Raw genomic sequence first — 26813 nt, forward strand, 5'->3', positions numbered from 1 at the left:
GAGTAAAAAATAGCCAAAATCTAATTTCTAATAATAGGGATTCATTAAATAATCATGTATGTGTTTTAAGTACTAGAGAAATCTGGGGAAAGCAAAGAGATGCTATTAAAAATTATCCCAGGGAAAATAAATTACCCTAGGAGAAGTGGTATAAATCAGACTGTCCCAAGCACATCAGGAATTATAGCTATAAAACACTGTAAAAAAAATAAATAAAATAAAATAAAATAAAATATTGTAAAGTATATGTAAAAACTGATGGGTTGTAGAAGTTATGAAGGAGTGTATGAAGTATATTGACTTCATTAGATCATGCCAAGGCGTTTTCTAAAATGATCATGTAACTTATTACATCTTCACCAAATTGTGATATTCTAATACTTTAAATTTTACCAATATAATGGGAGCAAAATGCATCTCACTGTAGTTTAACTTAGGATATCCCTGATTACTAATAAAGTTGAACATCTTTTCATAAGTTTATTGGTTATTTTTCCTCTTCTGTGAAATGTCTGTTAATGTCTTTTACCTTCTTCTCTAGCAGATTGTTTACCTTTTCTTATTGAAGTTTTTTTTTAATGATCTGGACACTATCCTTTATCGATCATTTATGTTGCAAATAGTTTCTCCCAGTTTGTGACTTGACATTTCCTCTGTTTGGGGAAATCTTTTGATAAATGAATGTCATCATATTTATCCCCTTTTTTCTTCATGTTTTATGATTTTGATGTATTAAGAATCCATTCCTATGCAGAAATTACATATTTACTTCTAAAAGTATTGAAGTCTTGCCTTTCACACTGAAATCCTTTAGCTGTATGGAATTGATTTTTGCATATGATGAAGAAATATCTTGGGGGAAGGGTAGGAGACACCTGCCCCTCACTCAGTGACGTTTCAGAGATCTTAATACATGTTCCCTGAGTGTGGCAGGCACAACGGACTGGTGTCACCAAGAGATGAATAAAGAAGTAGAAAGAAAAGCTAGAACAGATGATCCTCAATGTTAGCCATCAGGTCGCTCTAGTGGCCTCTGACAGCAGTAGAGACTTTGTGCAGTGTCTCTGATGTGATCTTGCCACCTAGGAAGGCCTCAAGCTTTGCTGCCTTTTTCACGTGCATGTAAGGTGAACAAATGCAGGTAGGCTACCTGGGCAATGCAAATACTCTTTCTTTCCCTTCCCTCCCCTCCCAGCAAATGCCCAATACCTACATTGGGTATTTGCTTATATACCTAGATTTATGCTTTCTCATTTTGGTCTCTGGAGATTTTCCTTTCAGCTCACAAATTACCCATGCATTTAAAATTATGTTTTTTATAATTTAGACAGTATTTTAAATGTTCTTTTTAAAGAAGTGTTCTCTGAACATCTACTCAACCATGTTACCTGCCAAAGAAGTCTATAATATGACTTTAAAATGCTTTTAAGTGGAGTCTAAGCTGAATGAACATTAAAACAAAGTTTATGCTAAAAGTGTCAGCATTGGAGAACCTCAGTGGCTCAGTTGGTTAAGTGCCCAACTTCAGCCCAGGTCATGATCTCACGGTTCATTAGTTCAAGCCCCACATCAGACTCTCTGCTGTCAGCATGGAGCCTACTTTGGATCCTGTGTCCCCCTCTTTCAGTCCCTCCCCCTCTCACTCTCTCCCTCTCTCTCTCTCTCAAAAATAAATTTAAATGAACATTTAAATAAATAAATAAATAAATAAATAGTGTCAGCATTGTCTCTGTGTTACAAAAGGGACAAGTGGGACAAAAGGGATTAAATTTCTTTGCCAAGGTGACTGATCTTCTGAGAATTTTTTTTTGTAACTTGTCTTGTTTCTTAGGGTTGGTAATAATATAGGTCCCTCAAAATCTTTGAAATGGCCTTTTCCCACTCTTTCTGACAAAATTCATTTTAGTGAAAGACCATTCCCTGAGTTATTATGTGAAACCATATGTGAAGAGAAACAGAAGAGTAATTGAAATTTTCTGATTATCACTAACAAACTGCTAATTACAATTGGATACCAGGCACTAAAAATTTAGTCAGAATAATCAATTTAAATATATTTTCATGTTGATATGCTTAATAGGAAATGTGACTCCTGCTTTTGAAAATTAGATTTTAGAACACAATACATTATGTTATCTACTTTGTTTTATCATTATTATTTAGAGGAATGATTTCCCTTTCCCTCATAATCAAGTGACAAAAAGGATGTTTTCTCAGGTTGGGTATTCTAGAAACAGATTTGAGATGGCTATCTGCCTGTGAGAAATTCATCAGAAAATGTTCTCAGGAACAATACACGTAATGAAAAAGGAAAAGCATAACTGGAGAGAGTGAAGGGTTGAAATATGAGGCAATTGCAACAGAGACCTAAGCATTTTTTGTGGTGACTCTAGCTGCAATGGTCCTTCAAAGTTGTCCTAAATTGAGGTAAGGGGATCAAGCCTTTGTACCTTACATGGTCCAATCAAGGGATGAGTGGTGCCATGGGATTGGAAACAGGACATAACCATTGGCAAAGTGGCAAAGAGGGAATGTGTGAGCTACAGCAACCAACACTCTCAGCAACTGGAAGAAAGCATGCCTTGGCTCTGATTAGGGGATGGGAGGAATCTCCCTGGAGAGGAATTTGGGTAGCAAACCACCTAATGGTGTTTTGTTTTTTAGCAAAAAACCTAAATATTTTTAACTTTATTGTCAAGTTAGCTAACATACAGTATAGTCATGGCTTCAGGAGTAGATTCCTGTGATTCATCATTTACATACAACACCCAGTGTTGATCTCAACAAGTGCCCTCCTCAATACCCTTTACCCACTTCCTCCAGCATTTTAATTTTTTTTAATGTTTATTTATTTTTGAAGGATAGAGAGACAGACCGTGAGCAGGGGAAGGGAGAGAGAGAGAGAGAGGGAGACACAGAATCCAAAGCAGCTCCAGGGTCCAAGCCCAACGCAGGGCTCGAACTCACAAACTGCGAGATCATGACCTGAGCCAAAGTCGGAGGCTCAGCTGACTGAGCCACCCAGGCGCCCCCAGCATTTTAATTTTTTTTAAGTTTATTTATTTATTTTGAGAGTAAGAGCATGAACAAGCAGGGAAGGGGAAGAGAAAGAGAATCTCATGTGGAACTCAAATCCACAAACTAGAAAATCATGGCCTGAGCCTAAACCAAGAATTGGATGCTTAACTGACTGAGCCACCCAGCCACCTGTGAACCATAACATTTTTAAACAAGAATCATGGTGGGCTCTAAGCAACCAGTGTTTTCTGATATTAATTTTTTGCTGACTTACATTTATTAAGGTACTCCAAAACCATATCAGTTTCTCTAATTACCACAAATCTTGAGATAATTCAATTTAAAAATCAGTTAGAGGTGGGGGAGGAGTCACGATGGTGGAGAAGTAGAGGGGGGCAAGTTTCCCTCATCCCTCAAACTCAGCCCTACTGAGGTCACAGCACTTGGAATTCCAGGAATCTGGCTTAGAGAGTGACAGAAGCATCTCCAGGGGCCCAGAAAAAACAGCTGTCAGGACAGAGGGTTACTTCAATGAACAAATCAAAGCATACCTGGTGGAAGGTCCAAACCACCACTACGAGCAGGGAGATAAAGCAATCAGAGACACAACAAGAGACAGCATGCAACACACTCCAAAAACACTTCCTGATGTGCCAGGCCCTAGATAGTGTATGACCCCTTGTTACTATAGTAGTGCTAACAGGTACAGGACACTTAACAAGCTATTAAAACATATAAAAGCCAAAATGATGAAACAAAAGAGTTTTCCTCAAAAGAAATTCCAGGAAGAAATGACAGCCAGAGAATTGCTCAAAACAGTTATGAACAACATATCTGAGCAAGAATTTAGAATAATAGTCATACGACTAATAGCTGGGCTTGAGAAAAGCATAGAAGACAGCAGAGAATCTAATGCTGCAGAGAACAAGGAACTAACAAATAGTCATGACAAATTGAGAAATACTGTAAATGAGATACAAAATAAACTAGATGCAATGACAGCAAGGATAGAGGAAGAAGAGGGGAAATAAATGAAATAGAAAATAAAATTAGGAAAATGATGAAGCTGAGAAAAAGAGAGATAGGAAAATACTAGATCACAAGGGGATAATTAGAAACCTAAGTGATTCAAATAAACACAATAATATCCCTATCATAGGAGTTCCAGAAGAAGAAGAGAGAGAGAAATGGTCAGTAGGTTTATTTGAACAAATGATAGCTGAGAACTTTCATAATCTGCAGAAGGAAGCAGACATCCAAGTCCAGGAGGCAGAGAGAACTCCCTTCAGAATAATGAGAACAGGTCAACACCATGATATATCAGAGTGAAACTGGAAAAATACAAAGATAAAGAGAGAATTCTGAAAGCAGCTAGGGACAAATGGCCCCTAACCTACAAGAGTAGACACATACCTTTAGCAGCAGACCTGTCCACTGAAACTTGGCAGGCCAGAAGGGAGTGGCAGGAAATATTCAAAGTGCTGAATGGGAAAAATATGCAGCCAAGAATCCTTTATCCAGCAAGGCTGTCATTCAGAATAGGAGAGATAAAGGCTTTCTCACACAAAAACTAAAGGAGTGCATGACGAATAAATCAGCCCTGAAAAAGACCCTAAGGGGAACTCTGTGAGTCAAATGCAAGGAAAACCACAAAGGACCAGAGATATCACCACAAATACAAAGCCTACAGATAACACAATGACACTAAATCCATCTTTCAATAATCACCCCGAAAGTAAATGGACTAAATGCCCCAATCAAAAGACATAGGGTATCAGAATGGATAAAAAAACCAAGATCCATCTATATGCTGTCTACAAGAGACTCATTTTTGACCTGAGGATACCTACAGATTGAAGGTGAGGGGATGGAGAACCATCTATCATGCTATTGGAAATCAAAAGAAAGCTGGCGTAGTCATAATTATATCAGATAAACTATACTTTAAAATAAAGACTGTAACAAGAGATGAAGAAGGGCATTATACCATAATTAAGGGGGCTATCCATCAAGAAGAGCTAACAATTATAAATGTTTATGCCCCAACTTGAAGGAACCCAAATATATAAATGAATTAATCACAAACATAAGCAAACTTATTGATAATAGTACTGTAATTGTAGGTGACTTTAATACTCCACTAATAGCAATAGACAGATCATCTAGGCAGAAAATCAATAAACAATAGCCTTGAATGATACACTGGACCACAGACTTGATGGATATATTCAGAACTTTTCATCCAAAAGCAGCAGAATACACATTCTTCTCAAATGCACATGAAACATTATTCAAAATAGATCTCACATACTGGATCACAAAACATCCCTCCACAAATATAAAAAGATTGATATCATACCATGGATATTTTCAGATCATACTGCTATGAAACTTGAAATCAACGACAAGAAAAAGTTTGGAAAGCCTCTAAATGCATGGAGGTTAAAGAACACCCTATTAAAGCAAAAATAATATAAAAACATGGAGGGGGACAAAACATAAGAGACTCAAATACAGAGAACAATCAGAGGGTTGCTGGATGGGTTGGGAGAGATGGGATGGGCTAAATAGGTAAGGGGCTTAAGGAATCTGCTCCTGAAATCATCGTTGCACTATGTGCTAACTAACTTGGATGTAAATTATAAAAAATAAATTATAGAAAGTAAAAAAGAAAAGAACACCTTATTAAAAAATTAATGGGTCAACCAGGAAATTAAAGAAGATATTTTAAAATATATGGAAGCAAATGAAAATGAAAACACAATAGTGAAAAACGTTTGGGATGCAGTAAAGACAATCCTAAGAGGAAAATACATTGCAATCCAGGCCTATCTCAAGAAGCAAGAAAGATCCCAAATCCAGAACCTAACCTCACACCTAAAGGAACTAGAAGCAGAGCAGCAAAGAAACCCCAAAGCCAGCAGCAGAAGAAAAATAATAAAGATTAGAGCAGAAATAAAAAAATATAGAATCCAAAAAACAGTAGAACAAATCAATAAATCTAAGAGCTGGTTTTTTAAAAGAATAAACAAAATTGATAAACCCTTAGCCAAACTTCTCAAAGAGAAAGAGAACCCAAATAGGTAAAGTCACAAATGAAAGAGGAGAGGGGTGCCTGGGTGGCTCAGTCGGTAAAGCATCTGACTTCAGGTCGGGTCATGATCTCACAGTCCGTGGGTTCAAGCCCCGCATCAGGCTCTATGCTGAAGGCTCAGAGCCTGGAGCCTGCTTTGGATTCTGTGTCTCCCTCTCTCTCTGCCCCCCCCCCCACTCACACTCTGACTCTAAACAAAAATAAATAAACGTTAAAAAAAGTTTTAAAAAAATACTTAAAAAAAACAAATGAAAGAGGAGAGATCACAACCAACACCACAGAAATACAAACAATTATTAGAGAATAATATAAAAAATTATATGCCAACAAACTGGGCAATCTGGAAGAAATGGAAAAATTCCTAGATACTCACATGCTACCAAAACTCAAACAGGAACAAATAAAAAAATTTGAACAGACCCATAGCCAGTGGAGATATTGAATTGGTTAACAAAAAATCTCCCAACAAATAAGAGTCCTGGGCCAGATGGCTTCCCAGGAGAACTCTACCAGACATTTAAAACAGAGTTAATACCTATTCTTCTCAAGCTGTTCCAAAAAATAAGAATGGAAGGAAAGCTTCCAGACTCATTTTATGAAGCCAACATTGCCTTCATTCCCAAACCACACAAAGACCCCCCTGAAAAGGAGAATTACAGGCCAAGATCCCTGATGAACGTGGATGTAAAAATTCTCAGCAAGATACCAGCAAATCAAATTCAACAGTATATTAAAAGAATTATTCACCATGATTTAGTGGGATTCATTCCTGGGCTGCAGGGCTGGTTCAATATCCACAAATTAATCAATGTGACACATCATGTTAATAGAAGAAAGGATAAGAATCATATGATCCTGTCAAAAGATGAAGAAAAAGCATTTGACAAAATACAACATCCTTTCTTAACAAAAACCCTCAAGAAACTCAGGATAGAAGGAGCATATCTTAACATCATAAAAGCCATATATGAAAGGCCCACAGCTAATATCATCCTCAATGGGGAAAAACTGAGAGCTTTCCCCCTGAGATCAGGAACACAATAGGAATGTCAACTCTCACCATAATATTGGAAGTCTTAGTCTCAGCAATCAGGCAACAAAATGAAATAAAAGGCATCCAGATTGGCAAAGAAGTCAAATTTTCACTTTTCACAGAGACCTGATACTCTACATGGAAAACCTGAAAGATTCCACCAAAAGACTGCTAGAACTGACACACAAATTCAGCAAAGTCATATGATATAAAACCAATGCAGAGAAATCGGTTGTATTTCTATCCACCAATAATGAAGCAACAGAAAGAGAGACCAAGAAATCGATCCCATTTACAATGGCACCAAGAACCATAAAATAGCTAGGAATAAACCTAACCAAAGATGTAAAAGATCTGTAGGCTGAAAACTATAGAAAACTTATAAAAGAAATTGAAGAAGACACAAAGAAATGGAAAAACATTCCATGCTCATGGATCGGAAGAACAAATATTGTTAAAATGTCGATACTACCCAAAGAAATCTACACATTCAATGCAATCCTAACAAAAATGGCACCAGCATTCTTCTCAGAGCTAGAACAAACATTCTTAAAATTTGTATGGAACCACAAAAAATCTCAAATAGTCAAAGTAATGTTGAAAAAGAAAAAGTGAGGCTAAAACACACTTTAGCCTCTCCTACAAAATTGTAATCATCAAGACAGTATGACATTGGCACAAAAACAGATATGCAGACCAATGGAATAGAACAGAGAACCCAGAATTGGACCACAAATGTACGGCCAACTAATCTTTGACAAAGCAGGAAGTATCCAATGGGAAAAAAAGACAGTCTCTTTAGTAGATGGTACTGGGAGATCTGAACAGCAAGAATAAAACCGGACCAGTTTCTCACACCATACACAAAAATAAACTCAAAATGGATGAAAGACCTAAATGTGAGACAGGAAACCATCACAATCCTAGAGGAAAAACAGTGCAACAACCTCTTTGACCTCAGCTGCAGTGACCTCTTACTTGACACCTCTCTGAAGGCAAGGGAAAAAAAAGCAAAAAAAAAAAATAAAAAAAAAATAAATAAATAAAAAAAAAAAAAAAAAAAAAAAAAAAAAAAAAAAAAAAAAAAAAAAGCAAAAAAAAAAAAAAAACAGCAAAGGAAACAATCAACAAAGCTAAAAGGCAACCAACAGAATGGGAGAAGATATTTGCAAATAACATATCAGATAAAGGGTTAGTGTCCAAAATCTGTAGATTTTGAACTTACCACTTGAAACTCAACACCTGAAAAACAAATAATCCAGTGAATAAAGGAGCAGCACACATGAATAGACAATTTTCCGAAGAAGACACCCAGATGGCTAACAGACACATTAAAAGATGCTCAACATCATTCATCATTAAGGAAATACAAATCAAAACCACACTGAGATACCACCTCACACCAGTTACAGTGGCTAAAATTAACAACTCAGGAAACAACAGATGTTGGTCAGGATGTGGAGAAAAGGGAACCCTCTTGCACTATTGGTGGGAATGCAAACTGGTGCAGCTGTTCTGGAAAACAGCGTGGAAGTTCCTCAAAAAATTAAAAATAGATCTACCCTATGATCCAGGAATAGCACTGCTAGGAATTTACCCAAGGGATACAGGAGTGAGTGCTGATTCATAGGGACACATGTACTCCAATGTTTATAGCAGCACTTCAATAATAGCCAAATTATGGAAAGAGCCTAAATGTCCATCAAATGATGAATGTATAAATAAGATGTGGTTTATATATACAATGGAATACTATTTGGCAATGAGAAAGAATGAAATCTTGCCATTTGCAGCAACATGGATGGAACTGGAAGGTATTATGCTAGCTGAAATAAGTCAGAGAAAGACAGATATCATATGTTCTCACTCATATGTGGAATTTGGGAACCTTAACAGAAGACCAAGGGGGAAGGGTAGGGAAAAAAAATAGTTACAGAAATGGAGTCAAATCATAAGAGACTCTTAAATACAGAGAACAAACTGAGGGTTGATGGGGGGAGGGGTAAATGGGTGATGGGCATTGAGGAGGGCACTTGTTGGGATGAGCACTGGGTGTTGAACATAAATAATAAATTATGGGAAACCACTCCAGAAGCCAAGAGCACACTGTATACTCTATATGTTAGCTAACTTGACAATAAATTATATTAAAAATAAATAAAATAAAATAAAATAAAAATTAGAGAAGAAAAAAGATCAGAAATTTAGAAATTATTTTTTTGGATGAAGTCAATTTTTTCATAAATAAGAACACTCATTTTTAAGAATAGTACTAAAACAAAATGACACAGGGATGTCTAGCTGGCTGCGTCAGTAGAGCATGCAACTTGTGATCTCTGGGTGATGAGTTCGATGCCCACATTGGGGGTAGAGGTTACTTTTTAAATTAAAAATAAAAAAAAATAAAAATTCCCAATGTTTATAGCAGCATTATCTACAATAGCAAAATTATGGAAAGAGCCCAAATGTCCAACAACTGATGAATGGATAAAGGAAAGATGGTACATGTATATACAATGAAATATTACTCAGCTATAAAAAACAAGAACTAAATGTTGCCATTTGCAATGGCCTGCAAAGAGCTTGAGAGTATTAAGCTAAGTGAAATAATTTAGTCAGAGAAAGACAAATACCATATGATTTTACGAATATGTGGAACTTAAGAAACAAATGATCATAGGGAAAAAAAGAGAGAGAGAAGCAAACCAAAAAACAGACTCTTGGTTTTTTTGTTTTTTTAATTTTTGAGAGACAGAGACAGAAACAGAGTGAGAGCATGGGAGGGGCAGAGAGAGAAGGAGACACAGAATCCAGAACAGGCTCCAGGCTCTGAACTGTCAGCACAGAACCCAACATGGGACTCAACCTCACGAACCGTGAGATCATGATCTGAGCTGAAGTCAGATGCTTAACTGACTGAGCCACCAATGCACCCCAAGCAATTTCTTAACTATAGAGAACAAAGTGATGGTTACCAGAGGAGAGGTGGTCAGGGAGGATGGGTGATGGGAATTAAGGAGGGCACTTGCTGTGATGAGCACAGTGTTGTATGGAAGTATTAAATTATTGTGTTGTACACCTGAAACTGATATTACACTGTAGGTTAACTGGAATTCACATAAAAACTTTTAAAATAATAAAATAAAAATAGATAAAAATAAATATTTAAAAATGACATGAATCAGAGAAAAACTTTAAGAATGCTAAAGCACCACTTTCCATGACATCTGTAGCAAATGCCATGGTGTACTGCCAAGATCCCCATGCAGGACCCTGACATTTATTTTCCTACTGGCCAGATGTTGGCTGATGACTGCTTACAGTCAGTTTCCTTCTGTAAATGGCCTATGATAGAAGGAAACCACCTGCACTAAGTTTCACTCCATCTTTAAGGGTAACCTTCATTTAGTGACTGGTTTATGTAGGAATACAAATATTTGGCCTCCCTGTCTCAAACTGGGACAGCTCTTAGAGCCATCCCAGCTCTAGAGCCCCTCATATGATTAGCTGAGGCCTTTCTTGTAACTGCATCACAATTCAATCTCTCCTTTTGCCCAATACTGCTTCCTTTACTCCTTTACCTATCTCATGCCCAAGAACACTGCCCCATACACTTCCTGAATACACAAGTCTACCTCAGCATCTTCTTTCCAGGGAATTTTATCTGAGACCATACCAAGAGCAATCCTAGGAAGCAGAATCTAGAAAAAAATTTTGTAACTCGATCACCCATTGGCCAGCTAGCTGGTAACGTGGACCCTGTCACTGGGCCTAGGTAGATTACTGATAGTCTCCGGGATGCTATAGCAGTTCCATTGTTATAACTCTCAGTAATCACAAACTGGTGGAAGGGAATGCATTGGTATAAGCAGTATCTCGGGTATTTGAGAAGTCTGGAGGATTGAGCAATGGTGATTATAATGAAAGGCTAAAGATAACTAATCATTAGTTTAAGGCAAAATGTGAAATCCAGAGGGCCTCCTTAGCAGCATACAATGGGGCTCTACATTTTTGCAGCCAAAGGGCAGGAAAAGCTAAGTGGCAAACACAATATTTAATTGTGATATGGAATATTTCCAGAAAATGCTGTATTTCTCAGCCTCAATAGGTCTGCTGTTTCAAGTTCAGGATTCTGATGAGGAAGGAATAGAACCATGAAACATGGGAGGGTAACATTTGGGTTGATACACTCAAAAATTTAGAATCCTTAGGTTTCACTGAAACCTCTGAACCTGTGTATGGAACTAGTATTCCATCCTTCCTTGCAGGTGATGCAGGGCCTTTTCCTTGAAAAAGAATAGGTGTTCTCCTCAGGATCAACCTCCACTTCCTTCCATAGCTACCAAACCCATTGTTAGGGTGAAGACATGACATACACTGGCCAAGAAAGTTCTGGGCCTATTGAGGGAGAAAAAGCAAAATACACTGAAGAAATTACAGGACCTTGGGGCGCCTGGGTGGCGCAGTCGGTTAAGCGTCCGACTTCAGCCAGGTCACAATCTCGCGGTCCGTGAGTTCGAGCCCCGCGTCAGGCTCTGGGCTGATGGCTCAGAGCCTGGAGCCTGTTTCCGATTCTGTGTCTCCCTCTCTCTCTGCCCCTCCCCCGTTCATGCTCTGTCTCTCTCTGTCCCAAAAATAAATAAAAAACGTTGAAAAAAAAATTTAAAAAAAAAAAAAAAAAAAGAAATTACAGGACCTAGAAAATACTTACCAGTAGGAGCCAGGAAAGTAGGACTAGACCCTGATGGTGCTGGATCAAGGATGTATAAAGCATGCATTTGCATAAGGGAAAATCTGTTGATGTGGAAATATTCTCCCATGACACAGGAGTTAACACCTTGGTAAGGACCTGGTAACAATCCAAACATGCTCCTGTATGACTCGTGAAAGTCTAAAAAATGCTATGATCCACACAAAGTGAAGTAGAAATGACAGATGTGGAAGAAAGGATGAACGAGTTCAGGGAAATGGGCATTCTACAGTAGATGGACTACATATGGTTGGAAACCCATCAGTGGACTACATTCTATGGGCGAGCTTAGAGAACATATTAAGGAATGTACTGGCTGAAGGGTACCAGAATCATTGATAAACTCAGTGGTGGCTCATCTCTATAGGCCCAGGCTAATGGTAGGAGATGCTATTACAGAAAGCAGTAGACATGATAGAGTACAGTAGGGATAATAAGAATAGAAATGGAGGCCAAAGAGTAATGATGCTGAACCATCAGAAGCAAGCTAGGGGCTATTATCATTATGAGTGGGTAATTGCTCACCAGCAGCTATGGAGATGATTCAAAGAGGATAGGATTCCTAAGGGGAAAAGATGGACAGCCAACAAGTATATTTCTTAATTTATACAACAGAAAGAAATCAAGGATGGATAATTAAGAGGTTTAAGGCAGGTGCCCCTGTAAAAAGCCCACTTTGCAAACCTGATCTTGTTCTTATACCTAAAATCCCGTGACTGAAAGAGTTAGTGGGTCCCTAGGAAAAAGAACTTTGCAACAGCACAGCAAATATATATGGTAGTTCTTGCTTAAAAGGGCCTATAGCCATTTACTCAGATAACCATAAAGTTGATAAAGACAAACACCAATACTTTTTGAGGTCTCTTGAACGCTGGATCTAAAATAACATTAACAAGAAGAGGTAATACTTATTCTTCTCAAACTATTCCAAAAAATAGGAGAGGAAGGAAAACTTACAAATTCATTCTATGAGGACTGCCTTACCCTGATATCAAAAAACAAATATTACAAAAAAAGAACTACAGGCTGATATCTCTGATTAGCACAGATGCAAAAATCCTCAACAAAACATTAGCAAATGGAATTCAATAATACACTGAAAAAATCATTCACCAGGATGAAATTATATTTATTCCCAATTTACTCAATATTTGCAAATCAATCAACATGGCACATGGCATCAATGAGAGAAAGGATAAAATTCATATGATAATTTAAACAGATTCAGAAAAAGCATGTGACAAAGTACAACATCCATTCATGATAAAAACTCTCAATAAAGTAAGTTTAGAAGGAATACACCTCAATATAATAAAGACCATATATGAAAAATCTACAGCTAACATCATACTCAATGCTGAAAAACTGAGAGCTTTTCTGCTAAGGTCAGGAACAGGACAAAGATGTCTACTCTTACCATTTTTATTCACATTATACTGGAAGTCCTAACCACAGAAATTAGACAAAAAAATAATAATAAAAGGCATCCAAATTGGTAAGGAAGAAGTAAAACTTTCACTATTTGCAAATGATAATACTATACATAGAAAACCCTAAAGACCCCACTAAAAAACTACTAGAACTGATCAATGAATTCACTAAGGTCATCGGATACAAAATCAATGTATAGAATTCACTGCATATCTATACAATAAAAATAAAACAGCAGGAAAAGAAATTAAGAAAACAATCCCATTTACAAAAAAAAGTAAAAGTAAAACAATCCCATTTATAATTGCACCAAAAATAACAAAATAGCTAGGAATAAACAACCAAGAAGGTGAAAGACCTATATTCTGAAAACTATAAAACAACGATGAAAGAAATTGAAGACAACACTAACAAATGGAAAGATATTCCATGTTCATCAATTGGAAGAACAAATATTGTTAAAATGTCCATACCACCCAAAGCAATCGATACATTTAATGCAATCCTTACCAAAATGCTAAGAGTATTTTTCACAGAATTAGAACAAACAATTCTAAAATGTGTATGGAACCACAGAAGACCCTAAACATTCAAAGCAATTCTGAAAAAGAAAAAAAATCTGGAGGTATCACAATTCCAGATTTCAAGTTATACTACAAACTGTAGTAATCAAAACAGTATGTTGCTGGCACAAAAATAGATACATTGATCAATAGAACAGGATACAAAGCCCAGAAACAAATTCACATTTATAAGATAAATTAATCTTCAACAAAGGGGCAAAAATATGCAATGGGAAAAAGACATTCAACAAATGTGTTGGGAAAACTAGTCAGCTATATGCAAAAGAATGAAGCTAGACCACTTTCTTATGTCAAACACAAAGGTAAACTCAAAATAAAGACCTAAATGTGAGGGGCTCCTGGGTGGCATCTGACTTTGGCTCATGTCATGATCTTACAGTTTGTGAGTTCAAGCCCCACATATGAGCTGTGCTGATAGCTCAAAGCCTAGAGCCTGCTTCAGATTCTGTGTCTCCCTCTCTTTCTGCCTGTTGCCCACTCACACTCTGTCTGTCTGTCTGTCTGTCTCTCTCTCTCTCTCTCTCTCTCTCAAAAACAAATAATAAACATTAACAAAAAAAATTTTTTAAGACCTAAATGTGAGACCTGAAACCATAAAAATCCTAGAAGAGAGCACAGTCAGTAATTTCTCTGACATCAGCCACAGCAACATTTTTCTAGACACATCACCTCAAGCAAAGGAAATTAAAGCAAATATTAAACTATTGGGAATACATCAAAATAAAAAGCTTCTGCGCAGTGAGGGAAACAATCAACAAAACTGAAAGACAACCTAGTGAAAAGGAAAAGATATTTCCAAATGACATATCTGATAAAGAGTTAGTATCCAAAATATATAAAGAATTTATATAACTCATCACCTCAAAAACAAATAATCCAATTAAAATGAACAAAAGACATGGACAGACATTTCCCCAAAGAAGACATTCAGATAACCAACAGACGCATGAAAAGATGTTCAACAATACTCATCATCAGAGAAATGCAAATCAAAACTACAATGATATATCACCTCATACCAGTCAGAATGGCTAAAATCAAAAACACAAGAAACAACAAGTGTTGGTGAGAATGTGGAGAAAAAGGAACCCTGGCTGATGGTGGGAATGTAAACTGGTGTAGCTTCTGTAGAAAACAATACAGAGGTTTCTCAAAATATTAAAAACAGAACTTCCTTATGATCCAGAAATCACAATGCTGGGCATTTACCCAAAGAATACAAGAACACTTGGGGCGTCTGGGTGGCTCAGTCAGTTAAGTGTCCAACTTCGGCTCAGGTCATGATCTCACAGTTCGTGGGTTTGAGCCCTGCATTGGGCTCTGTGCTGACCGCTCCGAGCCTGGAGCCTGCATCGGATTCTATGTCTTCCTCTCTCTCTGCCCCTCCTTTGCTTGCTCTCTCTCTCTCTCTCTCTCTCCCTCTCAAAAATTAATAAACATTGAAAAAAATTTTAAAAAAAATGCAAGAACACTAATTGGAAAGATATATGCACCTCTATGTTCATTGCAGCATTATTTACAATAGCCAAATTATGGAAGCAGCATAAATGTTCACTGAATGATGAATGAATAAAGAAGATTTGGAATATATATACAATGAATATTATTTAGCCATAAAAAGGAATGAAATCTTGCCAATTGCAACAACATGAATGGAACTAGAGAGTATAATGCTAAGCAAAATAAGTCAGCCAGAGAAAGACAAATACCATATGATTTCACTCCTATGTGGAATTTAAGAAAAAAACAAATGAACAAAGGACATAAAAAGGAGACAAACCAAAATCAGACTCAACTTCAGAGAACAAGCTGATGGTTACAGGACAGAAGGTGGATCAGGGGGATGAGTGAAATAGGTGATGGGGATTAAAGAGTACACTCATTTGATGAGAACTAAGCAATTCATACAATTTTTGAATCACTATATCATATATGTGAAACTAATATAACATTATATGTTAACTATACTAGAATTAAAATAAAATTAATTAACTAATAAACAGTGAACCAGAGGTCCAAAGACTCATCATGGCCCTCTATTAGAATAGAGATGTACAGGAGCCAAGTATTAAGTACAGTCCTGGTCCAAGTCTGGCTTACAGCAGGTCCATTAAGTCCATGGTGGTCATTGCCTTGGTCTCCAGATCAATAATCGAAATGGACATACTGGGTAGTCTGTGGAACTTCTACAATTGGTCCTTAACATATAAGGTAAAAGCTATCATAGTAGAGAAAGCCTGATATAAACCTCTGCAATTTCCCTTTCACAACTAAAAGTATTTCATCTTGGTGCCGGTGGCAAAGGTTAGTACTGCCTGTATAGCCCTAAAGAAAGCAGAGGTAGTGGTCACCATAATATCCTATTTAAATTCATCATAGCCCTAATGAACTCTACGAAGCCAGATGGATCCTGCACGTGACATTTGATAACCACAAACTTAATCAACTACAACTATGTGCCAGATGTGGTATATTTACTACAGCAGATTAATATAGCCTCAGGTATAAGCTATATAGCCGTTTATCTGACAAATGTGATCTTTCCCACTCCTATCAGGAAAGAGGATCAGAAGCAGTTCATATTCACATGAGATAGACAATCAGACGCATTTAGTCTCACCCTAAAGCTATGTTGACTCTGCACCCTCTGTCATAATATAGTCCAAATGAAATCACCTGGATCATCTAGACATTACACCAAACATCACAAAGGCCCATTATACTGATGAGATCATGTTAATCAGACCAGAAGAGCAAGAACTGACAAGTCTGCGGGAAGTCTTGTACACGTGCTTCAGAGAGTGCAGGAAAAACCTTACAAACAGTGAAGTTTCAAGGGGTCAAGCGATCCGGGATATCAGAACATCCCTTCAAAAGTAAAACACAAATTATTATATCTCGGAATTCCTGTCACTAAGAATGACACCTGGTATGCCTCTTCAGGTTCTGGAAATAGCATATGCCATACTCTGACAACTTTACTAAATAACATGAAAGGCAGCTGGCTTTGACTGTGGGGGTGGGGACAACAGGAAAGAACTCCACAGCATGGCATCAGGCTGCAGGCAAGCAGCTCCGCCTCTTAGTCTTGTGACCTGGTAGGGATTTTCTCAAGATTTGGAGCAATTCTAAATGAATATGATTTTGTAATAATTCAATGTAGGTAAGTCAGACAGCACTGGTTGCTTAGAACCTGCCATGCTTCGTGTTTAAAGTGTGGCTATGGGAAAGAAAGACCCTATTTTCCATGTTAGGACTGATGTGATTACCAGCCCCCATCTACATGAGGACAATGTCTAGGGAATGGATACAAATAGTCATAAGTGAAGGGATTTCTCATAGGCTTTCAGAGCCAAAATAATCACTTGAAAAATGAAGGCTTTGATTAACTACATAGTTATTTCCTCTACATAAAACAGTAGTCTTCAACTATTAGACCTCATAAGGACCTTCAAGGTCATCTAGTCCAATGCTTTAATTTTACAAATGAAGAAACTAAGGCAAAAAAAAAAGAAAAGGTTAAGGAATTTTCCTAATATATTTTCAATTTAAATTTTACCCAAAGCCTAATTTACATCCAATTATATTCCCATAAAACTAAGTCTAATCAATTCCATATTTAACAATTAAAAACCAAAATCAATCAAATCTAAAATGCAATCATGTAAAAGAGATTCATATATTAAATCATAAAAAATAGAACAGGTGATTAAACAAGGATTCATTTGCCCAGTCATCTCCTTATCTGGAAACATAGTTCACTTGTCACGTGGTCTTAAATCTTTATTTCTTCTAACAAAATCCTTTACACAAACTCATGACACAAAGTTGCTAAAATTTATGTCCCCATTTCCCCTGATTAATTTATAGACTGAACATTATCACTTTTAATCATTTTATGAGACTGATACTTTTATGGCCAGAAAAGGCCTCAAGGTTATCTTTTGTGTTATAGGATTTGGTCTCTAAGCTCTACAAATCCAAACTTGATGGTCTGATGAGCCAGAGGAAAAAAATAACTTACTCCTCCCAAACGTATATAAGGCTAATGGCTGCCATAAAAGTCAGAAATCATTCAAGCAAAGGTTTCTGTTGATCAAATCCTACAGACTCTTTTTAATACTAATTTCTCTTGGTCTCTTTCCTTAAACCTGGATGCTCCCATTCCTTAGCTTAATTAATCACTCTTTCAATTCCCTTTCTACCACACTGGCCATTTCTTCTCAGCCTCTTTTCCATCACCTCTACTCAGTCCTTAAACACTAGAATGCCTCATGATTCTATCCTTGCCTTCTTCCCTTCTTTATACTCTATAACAGAGATTCTTCACAAAAGCGGGTGTGAATTTAAATAGGAAAAATTAAATATTTATTTCCACTAACTTCTAATTCAAATTCAGTATTCTCCTCAATTAAGAAGATATGCAATAAACTATGGTAATATTATAGTAACTATGACTCTGTAACCATTGCTTAAAAACCAGATTTTTTTATATCACATTGAAATTGTCTTAGAGATCTTAAAGTAGCATTTATACTCATCACTTACTTCAAACATACTAAAGGAGAAACCACCACATAAAACCTAACACAAGAAAGTACAAGAAGAAAGAAGGAATAAAGTTTCATGGAGGCAGAGGGGGAAAAATATGTGATTCTCATTAGAAGAAATGGGGAGTGTTTTATAACTCTTATAAAAGTATTGTAACTTTAAACAATTCCTGTTTCAACCACTGGTATTTATATTTCATTATTTAACTTTTATTATTTATCACATGTTATGGCATACTCTTTTACTTAATCTGTAATTTGTCATTAGAGACATACTGTATTAAGTGTATCAAAAAACATAGAGACTAAAAGCCTTTATAAATCTGATCACATCCTCACATATAACATCGAATGACATGTTTTTTAAATTTCTATTTTACTATGTAAAATTAACTTCCAACTAGTGAAATTCATTATAGTGAAATTCCAGATAGATGATATAGATATATAGATAGATATAGATATAGATATAGATATAGATATAGACATAGACATAGATAGATACAACAGTTTTGGAATAAGATAGTAGTTGGAAATGTTGCATTCTTGTATTGCTAAGAAATGAATCTATTTTTCAAATCTATCTATTTTTCAAAATTTCCTGTGTACATCGCTACTGCTAACCATTCAGTTTATCTAATTATGTCAGAATGGTATCTTGGAAGACAATGGTTTAATTCACCATGAATTCACAAATAGCATTGACTCAATAGACCTCCACATTAGACCTTTCCTCTCATTTTCTCATGACAGAATCTCTAGTTCATGAATACGGTCTAGGCTACAATCAGAAGTAAGTTCAAGGACAACAGTGAGTTTTCTGGGTTAATACACCCGATTTGTGAAGTCATTTTTGCCTCAGTTCTCACCCTAAGTCTTCTGAAAGACAGCATGTCTGAGCAACATTTAAAACACTGGCGATTTGTTCTCAAGTCAAATTTCTCTATTTATGTACGCTTTTTTGTCATTTAGGTTTTGTAATGTTTGTCCTGCACAATTATTTCTCTTCTGAATCTACCCACCTCCCTGCAGGCCTGAGAGGACTACCAAACAGAGGTTGTGAATGCACCTCAAGATCCACTTTCTGACCTCCACTCTACACTGTACATGACTGTTTAATTTCCTATTTAACACAAATTAATCGTTGCATGCTCTAATGAGGCTGCAAAGGATCCCGCTCCAGTCCACAAGCTTGGAAGAGGTTACCCAGAGGTTGCCCAGATTGATGGTTCCAGGGTGGATGACCTGAAAATGAACTTTGACTAAACTTTGCTCTTTGTGCACTTGGCAGTCTGTACTTGGAAAGTGGCAATTGTCTGCAGCAGACATTTAAAACTCAGCCTAAGATTTTGTTTGGAGGTTAGCCTTTGGAGAAAGGAGCAGAGGGAAAAAAACTCTTTGTCAATCTTTTCAATACTAGCTTTATGAATCATTTTATAAGTGTTTTATTCTTCTTTAAAACATCCACGTTACTTTGCACGGTAGAAAGTATTAGCCTAACTGAAAATGTCTTTTTTTCCTTTCCAGTTCCTCTCTTCCATGCACTATACAAGTTAGAATTGTTTTTTTTAACTAAACCCAATGTATTATATTACAACTTCTACAACGCCCTCCACTTAAGAATTGAGATAATTTGCGTACAAATATTAGTTGGTTCTCGCAACCTGTAGGCCATGTATTAAACATATTGTACTGATTAGATAAAAACTTATCTCTGGTTTATGTTGTCATTGAAGACAACTGTGTTGAAATCATTCAATTTCAACTCTGTAATACAAGACTACAATATGTCCAGGACATTTCTCTTAAACTAATTGTTCACCAAAATGACTATTAGAGAACTTTTTCTATTAATGTGCCAGTACAAAGCAACAGGACACTCTGAGATAAATTATCTGTGTATAACCTGCCCTACCAGCTGGACTGGACTCCATAAAAACAGTTTTGAGTAACATACATATACCGTCCACTTAAAGATACATAAATAAAAATAATAGTGCTATTTTATGTAATATCCTCCACTCTGTTTCCTCATAAACAATTGATAAATATCACAATATTCTCATTAAGAAGCATGAATAGGAAGAGGCATCTCCCTATTAAAGAAGGGAAAACTGACCTGGGAAACTGTTTAGATTACAGAATAATAGATTTGAAATAAGCAATCAACATTTCTTACTTTCTGATACTTTTCATTTCTCCTCATTTTCTCATCTATTTTCTCTTGATGTAACCTAGGCAATGCCAGGTGCTGGTCAACCACCTCCCTTAGTCTCAGGTTATTTTAAGTCAAGAAAAAAAAAAAAAAAGGAAGAGCCTTAATGTACAACTCTTTAGGTAGGCAGTAAAGGAGCTTGCATGTGTCTTTTACCTAGGCCAAAATCGCTATAAAAGTATATAAAGAGCATGTTAAAAGGTCACCATACACTTGGAACCCGACTGATGGAAACATCAAAGCCTCTCAGTCTCCCCCTAAAAGCCTATGTCATCTCCCAATCTCTGTCATGGACTGGAGAAACCAGATTATTTCATCTTCTTAGGGGTATTCTTCAGGTCTTAGTTGAAGTAGGAATTTTTTTGTGTGTGGTGCGGGGGGGGGGGGGGGGTGGGGTGCGGTCCTTTAGAATACATCAGAGTCCTCACTGGACTCCAAAGCAGATAACCATGACATTTTAAAAATATTGTCCTTTCTAGTGCTACTGTGCACTCCTAAAGCCAGGCTGCTTAGCCTAGAGACAAAGTGACTGGAAGTTGCCAAACCAATTCTCCTGAAGCTTCCCTAAGGTTTTCTGACTGGAGTTCTCTAGTATCAACCTGTACCCCTGACGTCCACAGAATGGGGCAGGGGTCAAGGAAGGCATCTTTCTGGACTCTAGCCAATCAGCACATTATCGTCAGCGAGACTGGCCCATAGAACAAAATGGTGTCCTGCGGCTTTTAGTGTCTCTTGAAATTATAATACCCTTGAGTAGATAGGATTTAGGAAAGAGTGCTGATAGAAACTCCTATCAATAAGCTGCCCTCTCTGCTCTTTACTTCCCTTCACTTGTCCATTGAAATTCCAGGATCAGGATTGGAAAGAGAACTTATGGACAGACATAAAATAAAAGTCTTAGCAACAGAACTCCAGTGGCAGTTTCTACTATAACCCATACACCTGAAAAATCAATTGGCCAGATAATCCATGATATATTGGACCAAACTCCTTTATAAGAACAGAGCTTTACTGTTATATCCCAAGCTAAAGGCAAAAGCTGGAGTGAAGAAAGCTGAAACAGATCCTCTGATGAGCAAAGATACTCTGAGTTAATGTCAGAAATGAAGGGGGCAAAATGAACTGGGAAAAAAATAATAACCTTTTGACGTGGAGAGGGATAATACCTGCTAAATAGAATGTCTTTCACAATTTAATATGAGACATCACCAGCTCTTTTGGGGTCATTTCAAATCACACCAGGTGGTACTAACTTGGCTCAGAGGCTAGAAATTGAGACACAGCTATGATCAGGTACTTATCACAGTTTAGGAAGCTGAAGAAAATGGTAGTGTGATGACCTGATCTCCGTGCTTCCATTCCTCACAGCTTTCACTCTTTTACCTTCCTCTGCAGGGCAATTTGATGTTAGTGATGTTGTTGGTATGAACTTTTTTTTTTTAAGTCACTGACTCTTTTTGTCAAAACTCCACTGCTCCCATAAGACAATGTTGTAGACTTCGTGGAAAACAATGATTGACAGAGTGCATTTTGAGAGTGATTTTGAGAGTGCCTTCCAAACCAAATTTCATGTCAAGACTTCCAGCCATCTGAATTCCCAAATTATTCCATAGAGAGAGCTCTAGGTGCTCTGCAATCTTTTCCATTGGCCACACAGCTACTCCTTTCCTTTCCTTTTATTTATTTATTTTTTTAATTTCTGGGTACTTTTACTGTATTTTATTTTTTTAATATAATTAATTGTCAAGTTGGCTAACATACAGTGTATACACTGTACTCTTGGTTTTGGGGGTAGATTCCCATGATTCATCACTTATATAGAACACCCAGTGCTCATCCCAACAAGTGCCTTCCTCAATGCCCATCACTCATTTCCCCTCTCCCCTTGTCCCCCCATCAACCCTCAGTTTGTTCTCAGTATTTAAGAGTTTCTTATGGATTGCCTCCCTCCCTCTCTGTAACTTCCCCCCTCCCCCTCCCCCATGGTCTTCTGTTAAGCTTCTCAACTTCCACATACGAGTGAAAACATAGGATATCTGTCTTTCTCTGATTGACATATTTCACTTAGCATAATACCTTCCAGTTCCATCCACATTATTGCAAATGGCAGAATTTCATTCTTTCTCATTGCCAGGTAGTATTCCATTAATTTCTTACTCAACATATCTCTACAGACAAGGGAATTAAAAGCAGAAATGAGCTATCAAGATAAAAATCTTCTGCACTGCAATAGAAATAATCAACAAACTAAAAGCCAAGCGACGGAATGAGAAAAGATATTTGCAAATGATATATTGGATAAAGGGTTAGTTTCCAAAATCTGTAAAGAACTTACCAAACTCAACACCTGAAAACCAAATAATCCAGTGAAGAAATGGGCAGCAGACATGAATAGACATGTTTCCAAAGAAGACATCCAGATGGCCAACATACATGAAAAGATGCTCAACATTATTCATCATCAGGGAAATACAAATCAAAACCACATTGAGATACCACCTCACACCAGTCAGAGTGGCTAAAATAAACAACTTAGGAAACAACAGATACTCCTTTCCTTTTAAAAAAGTTTAGGGAAGTGTCAACCAAAAAATAGTGCAACCAAAAAATACAGGTAAAAAAATCTAATTCCATTTCCTTCTGTGATCAGTGTCCCTGAAATGGGTCATGAGTAAATGAAAATGTAGCCTAGCTTGAGGTTAATTCCTTCATCACAAATAATTATGGTGAATTGGCTCTGTACTGTCAACATTTACTCTATTTTCAATTGATTTGCTGCTAAAATAGGAAAAAGTCTGAAAAACTAAGGCCATACAACCATTACAGGAAGGAGAATTATTTACTCTACAAAGTATATTTTTAATTTTTAAACCCAGTAACTGGTTTTGAGTTCAATGATTGACATGCTGGAAAAATTTGTAAGATGAGAAGATTTGTTTTCTTAAAACATTATTAGTCTACTAATCATCAAGCAATCTACACATATACAAAAACATATTGTTTCACTTTGTGTGTTTGTACCTATTCACTTAAAAATGACCATAATTAAGGAGCATCGGACTGGCTCAATTGGTGGAGCATGTGACTCTTGATCTCAGGTTTGTGAGTTAGAGCCACACACTGGGTGTAGAGATTACTTAAAAATAAAATCTTTAAAAAATGACCATATTTAAAATTAAATACTAACTTGAAATTTTTCATTAACATGTATTTTTAATAGAAAATATCTAAGACCTCAGACTCTTCACCAGAGAAAATTTTTATTTTGAGGGTACTATTATGATTTTTAAGAATCTATGAATCTCTGTATTACCATTATATTCATTATTTTTTTTATTAAATGTTTATTTTTGAGAAAGAGAGGGAGAGGGAGGGGCAGAAAGAGGGGGACTTGAAGAAGGACTTGAAGCAGGCTCTGTGCTGATAGCTCAGAGTCGGATGCAGGGCTCAAACTCACTGACCACGAGATCACAGCCTAAGTCAAAGTCAGAGGCTTAACCAACTGAGCCACCCAGGTGTCCCTATATTCATTTTTCTGTTATCTTTTTTATACTGAGTTAGGTTTTCCTTTGCTCTCCCTCTTTAGGGAAGGCAGCTTTCCTTTATATTATTTTGAACAGTGGTGAGGCATGAAGCAAACACAAGACAACCAGATACTAGCTATTCATCAGGGTTAGGTAAAAGAACTGTTCAACCGAAATTAATAAGAAGGGATGTAACAAACCCACCTTCCTACAACTCATTTGAAAGTCAGATAATATCAATTAGCATTTATCAAATAGAAATGAGCAAGTGAGGGTGACAATATCTTACCTACCTCTCAGGAACATGTGATGATGAATGACTCACTCACCAAATATTTTAAGTCAGTGTTTCCTGAGCACTCACAGACTATGTCTAAGCAACTCCAACTATCCAGATAAAACAGAACAACTCAGTTGTGAAGCCACAGTTAGATGGACATAAGCCTATGCCCATGCTGAATACTTCACCACATTAGAGTCCTAACCTTCTATCTGCCAATGTCCTAGGAGATAAGCATTAAATAAAGTTGACCTGGATTCTATTTAGTGCAGTCCAGTACAAAAATCATTTTCTAAGAAAATATATAATTCTTTTCTATGGAGTCTTAGGACTACGTGAAGTTAATTCCTACTGACCTCTGCAAGGTGGGAACCATTAAACCTATCATAAAAATAGAAAATGAAAGTAAAGAGAGACCTTAGGATGATTTGCCCAGGTGAAGAAACTGAGAGTACAAACCTGCTTGCCAGACCCTTAAGGCAAGACTGCATCCACTATGCCAGACTGTCTTTTATACCAAACTAGTCACAGGAATCCTCTGCATGTATGTGAGATTCATCACTGTTACCACTTACCCAGATTAATGTAGGTCTACTTGATAGAATCTCCCCAACATGTGAAACATTCAGATGCAACCTTATAGTGTTTCAATTTTGGAAAACAGAGACTCCTCCATGCCGCAGGGTGCTTACTAGTAAGTCAGGCTTCCTATAGCAAAGGAAAAAGAATCTTTGACCTTGAAATTCCTGGCATGTTTAGGTTTAAACTCACTAAGAAAGTTTAGGCTGCTTAGATTTTATTTGAAACCTGAATGCCCAAACAGGCCAGTATTATAAGCTTGGAATGAAGTGTTGAAAGCCAATTTGGCTGGTAAGGTATAATTAACTTCGGTTATAACTGTAAAATCAAATACACTGGATTTCCTAGCCTTCCAGTAAAATGGATTATAAATGCCAAAAAAAGATAATTGTCTACATTAAATGGTTATAAACGTGGAATTTTTTTGAAAAAACTGTTCAGCTTAGCTACGTTTTCTTCCCCCTTTTGTTCATTCATTAAATGCAGAGATAGATGTGGGGCACGTGCTGCCATACACTGGGGCTAAGTGCATGGTGACTGAGTACCGGGCTAAGGTTGAAGACCCACAGGGAGCAGGCAGACTTAGTCCCTGCCAGCAGGTAGTTACCGTTTGGGAAAGAGGAACCACAAAGTGCATTCAAGCATCTCATGATACACAGGAATATAGAGTGCTATCAATGGGATTCACCCTGGAGGCCCCTACTCCATCAGGGAGAGCCAGACAACAACCATGGAAGACATCCCAGGGACAAAGACCTGGGCATGGATTAGGGAAACATTGAGAAAATTGATTTGATTTTCAAACGTAATACAAGGCCACTTTTAGCCTCATATTGTGATGGTTGTGAGGGCACTGGGGAGTAGAGAAGTTAAAGAAAAACTCTGAGACTTCATTGCCATGGCCTTCAAATGCCTTCTTTTTGAAAATAAATGAATTTAGTAAAAATGTAACGAATTTAATTTTACATCATATGTAAATCTTTTTCTAAGGACTGCTGGCCTGTATGGGAGATTCAGTGAGTATGTGGTTTAGCTCAACTTTCAAGAAACACATGTTGTATAAATTGTTAAATGCCAAGATAGAATCTGATTCAAAGCATTCCTTCACAAGCATGAGATGAAGCTGCCAAATAGTACACAGGGATATTTAATTTGGCAAGTTAAAGAATAATAAAAGTTAAAAAAAAAAAAAAGTAAGTAGTGATAAGACCCCAGAGAACTGACTTGAAATTTGTAGTTTCCCTTTAAATAATAGCATTTTTATTTTATTTTTGTTAAGTTTATTTATTGATGAGAGAGAGAGAGAGAGAGAGAGAGCACGCGCAGGAGAAGCAGAGAGAAAGGAAGAGAGAAAACCCCAAGCAGGCTCTGCATTGATAATGTGGAGCCTAATACGGGGCTCAATCTTGCAGTTTGTGATTCGTGACCTGAGCCAAAACCAAGAGTCGGATGCTTTACTGAATGAGCCACCCAGGTGCTCCTGAATAAAAGCATTTTTAGTTGAAATATCACCAATACTGATAAATTGGAGAAATTCTTGCCTTAGTATGAGGCAAATGCAATACTCAACATTTACCAGGGAGATAATTAAAACTTTAGAAATTTAGAGTTCAAAAAATGAAATGCTTAGATATAAATCTAAGAAAATATGTACATTTGATGTTTGTATTTGTTTTCCTAGGGGTGCCATAATAAAGCATCACAAAGCAAGGGGCTTAAACAACAGAAATGTATTTTCTTACAGTTCTGGAGGCT

The sequence above is a fragment of the Panthera uncia genome (assembly GCF_023721935.1).
Source record: "Panthera uncia isolate 11264 chromosome A1 unlocalized genomic scaffold, Puncia_PCG_1.0 HiC_scaffold_17, whole genome shotgun sequence".
NCBI classification, from domain to species: domain Eukaryota; kingdom Metazoa; phylum Chordata; class Mammalia; order Carnivora; family Felidae; genus Panthera; species Panthera uncia.